Source organism: Dioscorea cayenensis, chromosome 18 (assembly GCF_009730915.1).
Source record: "Dioscorea cayenensis subsp. rotundata cultivar TDr96_F1 chromosome 18, TDr96_F1_v2_PseudoChromosome.rev07_lg8_w22 25.fasta, whole genome shotgun sequence".
Classification (NCBI taxonomy): domain Eukaryota; kingdom Viridiplantae; phylum Streptophyta; class Magnoliopsida; order Dioscoreales; family Dioscoreaceae; genus Dioscorea; species Dioscorea cayenensis.
The window spans coordinates 3,623,488-3,629,616 of NC_052488.1; positions in this window are offsets into that span (position 1 = coordinate 3,623,488).

Consider the following 6,129-nt stretch of genomic DNA (forward strand, 5'->3'; position numbering starts at 1 on the left):
TCTCATAGGATGAGTGAAAAGCTACCACTCCGGTAGAAAGAGCTACCACCCTCGAAAGTGTGAAAGCCACCTTAGCGAGCCGCTTTGGAAAGGGCTACCTTAGAGGATGTGTGAAACTACTACCATCTTTGAAATTGTTGTCACTTTTATAGATAAATAAGTCCCTTGTACTTAGAACTTTGAGGAGTATACCTTGGGTTGTTTTGAGTGAGTTCACACGCATACGATTTTCGGGTTTGTTTTCCTTTTTGATTTAAGTTTTTAGCTAGAGCTTTGATTTTTTGTATTTAATGTTGAAATTTCCCTTACTTGTAGAATGCCCTCTTTGTATATTTTGGTGAACCTAAGGCCAAGCTAACTTTTCAATATTTTTCTTCGTCTATGCATTGCATGGTTAATTTTTTTGCTCGAGGACAAGCAAAAACTTAAGTGTGGGGAAGTTTGATAAGTGCTTGTGCGATATGAATGCTGAAGCATTCTTTCCTTATGATGGGCATTACTTTTTCTCGTGTTTTTACACTAATATGTGTGTTTTTATGTTACTTTTATGCAGGGTAGGGTTTGTGAAACCAAGTATGAAGGAAAGAAGCCAATGTGAATCATAATGCACCGATTTTGGAGGCAATCTTGCTAAAGGTTCGAGAGCGAAGACATAGGTCGGTGTGAGATGCTAGAGTGCGTCCAACCTCCCTCGTATTTGAGTTAGCACAACCATTAGGAGGGCACAAGGCGCCACACTCAAGCATTCCGACTTTTGCACATAGAACAAGATCTCCATCAATTTATCCGTCATTGAAGAAGCAAAATGATCCACAACGTGAATGTGTGCCCGTTTGTGTTATCTCAATGAAAGTATGGATTCGGGAAGTATTTCAGGCCGGATACTGTAGCATAGCATTGTAGCAACACTGTACTATAGAAGCAATGTTCACAGCTGGCTGAGGAAACTGCAGAACAGAGAATCCACACGGGCGTGTGGACTTTCCACATGGCCATGTGGAAATTCCACAAGGGCGTGTGAAGAATCCACAGGATCAGTGTGGATGCCCGATTCCAAATTTCTATTTAAAGCCGATTTTATCCCGATTGAAGGATTCTTTTCTCCATCTTTTTCACAACTTGAGAGAGGGTTTCGGCTGGGGTTTCGAGGGGTATTGGCTAGGGGTTTTTGAGAGCTTACTGCGGCTCGACATCGTGATTCCCGAGGAAGAAGGTTGGTAGGGGAGTTTTCGCTCGAGGCGTATCCCTACACTCGGATGAGGGAATCTTTGGACGATGAGTAGAGGACTTTCCATTCTATCGACACGACTATCGAGGGGGTTTCTCTATGGATTCATTGCTTTTACATTCTATTTCTTTGATTGTACTTAGCTCCATGGAGAGCTAAACCCCTAGTGGGTACTTGGGTATTTGTGAACCCTAGGATGTATTTTGTTTCATTGAATTCTTTATTATGCTTTCAATTAATTGATGTTTGTTGTGAGTTCCAACCTTGAATGCTTGATTGTATGAATATTTCCCTAGAGTGACACTAGGGTTGAGAGTTCTTGTTGGTAACCTTGTGAGTGAGTGACACACCACGAGCGTTAGACAAAAGCTAGGTTGGAGAGGGTTGAGAGGGTGAGTCGAGAGTGCAGGAGCGTCCCCTTCCCTCCAACGTGATAAATTCTACCTCCCGATCCTTGAGTTCTTTGCGGCCATAATAGAATGAATGGTCTAGAGGGATGACCCTCGCGGGGCTTAGTTGCTGCGGCAACGTGAGTGAAGCGTTGAGGTGATCTTAGTATCTAGGGCTTAATCGTGGTTAGGGACCTTCCACCGGACCAAAAAGGTTAGGTCTATAATTAGGAAGAGATTTATCACTTGAATCCCTAGAGCTCATTGCAACTCTATGCGAGTACGAGGTTGAGAGGTTATCTAATCTTTCTTCCGGGACATGTATCGAAAGTTAGGCATAGTTGACCTTAGATTTGGGACTATGTACTTAGGGATTTCCATGACTCACCATTGCATTGATTAGGAAGCATAATAGAGGGTTCTGCACTGAAAGCTGGGTTGTCCTAGGCGGAGCATTATCCGAGTACCCCATCTTTATCGACTGTCTTACCTCATTCTTTACTCGTTCTCTCTTACTTGTTATTTTTACTCTTGAGAATTGAATCAACATCACACTTATCACTACTAATCTTTCACATAGCTAAGAAGCGGATTAAGTGTTTTTAATCCCTACTCCCTGTGGATTCGATACCGCTCATCCCGGGATTATTACTCGACAAACCTGCACTTGTGGGATATACGCAAGGGATCTTATCACCGGGTATAGGGACTTTGGAGACCTGGGTCTCAGTAATTCTTTTCCCGAGTGAGTTGTTAACAATCTCCATGCTCTTTGAAATCATGTGAAGTGGATTTAGGAGAAATTGCATTTACGCTCCAGATTTGGATTAGGGGTAATCTCTCTTTATGGGGAGATTACCTACTTAAGAGATTGCCATTAGCTCACTGTGAGGTTTCATAGAGTGTTAATGCGATTGTATGGATGTCTCAGATCGACTATGCACCTATCCCTGCTACTCTTCACCGTAGAAATAGCGGTTTAGTATAATTCAGGAAACCTCTAGGTTTAAATAGGATTGCATACCTAGACAACCTTTGTCATATACTTCATAATCCTAGACAGATATTGCACTCAGACATCGTCTTTTCCCTTAATTTCTCTTCGGGTTTTATTTCCGTGATATTCTAGGTTTCTTTTGGTTTTGTTTACATACACCACTTTACTCGTTAGGCTAATTTTCAGATTCAGAGTTATTACTAGTATTCACCTCCTTCCATGTGGGATGGACACTCGCACTTCAAGCATACTTAATTACACGATCGAGCACGCATACTTGCATGCGCCCTCTATCAAAGATGAATAGTAACTATCCTATATAGCATTGATAAAGACTACCCTATAACCACAATATATTTGACACGACCGAATTGCGTGTGAACCGCAAGTGCATAGTTGTCAAAGTAATAAATACTCCCTTGTGAGTCGATGAGTCTAATCCACGAGGAATAGGGTTACTAGTACTAACTGCTTCTCTACTATCTAGCCTAATGATAAATGAGATGGTGTGGTGATCTAGTATGTGAAGAAATGAATACCGGAGACGAATATGTAAGGGTAAAATAGAGGGAGATCTCAATCAATAAAGATGAGGTACTCGGGTATTGCTCCCCTAGGATCCAACATGAAGTTCAAGACTTGCTAAATGCCTCTAAGCAGAGTCTAATGAGTCGAGGTAATCCAAGAACAACCACATCTTACCTCCAAGCCACCGGTACTAGTCCCCTACAAGATCCCGTGGAGAAATCGCTCAATCTCAACACCTCACACACCATACTGACCGCAATAAGCTCTAGGGATACCTAAAAAGTAAAAATCAATTCCTAAAGATAGATCCAACCCTAATTCTCAGAGAAGGATCCCTAACCCCCTACAATGTCCCAGTGGAGAAATCTCTCAATCTCATGACTCACACAAAATATGGTTGCATAGAGTCAAGGGAATACAGAGACAGGAAATACTCGATCGAAAGGGAAAAGGGGCGCTCCACTATCTCATGACTCATTCTCTCAACCATATTTAACCTTGAAGTTCTAACTCTATTGGAGACCTCTCACATCAAAGTAACAAAATCATGCAATGTAGATCAATCACAAATATCAATAACACATGCAAGCAATGAAATCACAAGGTTAAAACTCAAATCAACTCGAATTAACTAGAAACATAAAGAAAATCAATACAAAAGAATAGATCACAGGGTTCACATGCCCATGATGGGTTTAGCCCTCTATGGGGCAAGTTACAAAACAATAATGAATACATTGAAAAGCAACAAAAACCATAGAGAAAACCCCCTTAAATTTATGAAGATTGGCCTTGGTGGGTAGTTCAACGTCTTGAAGGACTCCTCTCCGAAGCTGTCACCAGTGGTTTCCCAAATGCTATGACGGTGAAGGAGACTATCAAAGTTGGTGAAGAACACCCTCCAAATAGGCAAAGACCTCCTCTCCAAACCCTCGCCATCTCACCTCTCAAGAGCCACACAAAAGATGTCAAAGAATAGGGCAAAACGGCTATTTATTAGCCTAAACCGAGTCTGTCACATGCCCCCAATCGCCCATGTGGATTTTAAATGCGCCCGCGTAGGCAACAGGAATTTCCATGAGGACGCGTGAACAATAATTTTACTACAGTACTGCTATAATAAAATTGTTACAGTGTTTTTCACACACATAATTGGGTACACGATCATATGGTAAACTATAAGACTTTTCTTCCTTGACGCGTCTTCGAGAGATCTTGCAATCTTCACAAAGGGAAGGAACATAAAGATGTGACTGCCTTTGTGCCCTTCCAACTAGTGAATTGACTTGAATCTCCTTGGAAGTTGGCACACATCTTTACATTTATGAACTCCTTTAGTTTCTTGGTCTATGAATTGCACAAGAACTCTCAACATTGTGCCTTTATAGCCTATCTTTACTCCCTTTTAATTCTTCAAGGCATTCACAACCTAATTGCACAAAAGGATACCAAATACACAATATGAGACATAAACCATGGTAAAAATGATGCTCAATGCATGTAAAACATATATAAAATTATGTCTACTCAGGCACTTATCAAACTCCCCCACACTTAAGCCTTTGCTTGTCCTCAATCAAAATTAAACATTAGACTCATAGAAAGAAAAGGGAAGTGCTTGGCCTTAGGTTCACCAAGAGGGTACAAGAATAAAATTCTAAAGTTATGGAGAAAATAAAATACTTAGACAAAACAATCAATGCTCTAGCAAACAATCCAATCAAAAATGAATGTGATGAAGTCCGAAAGCTGTGTGTATGTGAAAAACTCAACTCATGTCAACACTATGTCCACTACCAAGTTCTTATTAACGTGGGACTTATTTATAAACAAAAAGAATAGGTAGTAGCTTCACACAATCTCTAAGGTAGCCCTTTCCCAAGATGCCTCCCGAGTGGCTTTCACACTTTCAAGGTGGTAGCTCTTTCTACCAAGGGTTGTAGCTTTCACACATCACATGAGATAGCTCTTTCTCTCATTAGGGCATAACAAGCATCCGACTTATGAGAGTAGCTTCGTACTTCATGGGTGGCAGCTCTTTCCACCCCTTATGTATAAACAACAAACAATTTTCAAATAAATTTTTTTCTGATTTTTTTATTTGATTTCAAAAACAACTTGCACACTAATGTCCCAAAATAATGAACTAGAGTCTTCATAGGTCTAATGAGTGAGAAAAGTGCATAAAGAGCAATCGGACAAAAAATATTCAAGAAAATTGGATGAAAACTATAGCATGATAAAACCTAGTGTTTACAACCTCCAAAAACTAAGAATTAAACTCTCAACCCTAAGGTGAACCTTCATTGGCAACAAGAGCATGCTCATGAAAACACAAGTAAAAGTCATGTATAAGGTGAACCCTGCCCCGCACTTAAGATATACATTATCCTCAATGTACGCATGCAAGCACAATAAAGATAGTATCAATGACAACAAAATGTGTGCCGGAACGCAATTAAAACAATACTCCCCTGAACTCCTCATTCATCCTTTGGTGAAGTCTAACTCATGGGTGTGTTGAGTCATACGGGTTGTGACATTCACACGACCATGCGATAATGTCCATAGTCGTGTCTTTAAACTCGGTGTAGAAATAACTCAGCCCTCTCCAAGTGAGGAAGAAAACCTCCAAACCAAAGATGCCAATAAATTCTAGATCTGGTAGTTAAAATGGGATTTTTCAGGCTCGATACGGTCTAAGCACGGTCGTGATTAGACTGTGCTCTTCTGTAGGACTTCTGAGCAAATCAGTTAAGTGTCATCCAGAGAAAATCACGGGGAGAGCACGATACTCAGGCCTCATCATATAACAATAATCACGGGGACAAAGCACGACTGTGTTATGCATGTACTTAGCTTGGACACTTAGAAAAATATGTAATCTTTGGTTGTTTTTTACCCCGATTTCAGTCCTATTTGTTTTGAACCCCTAAAAATCCTCGCACTATGAACAAACATACCCGTAATAGCATCGAATATATCTA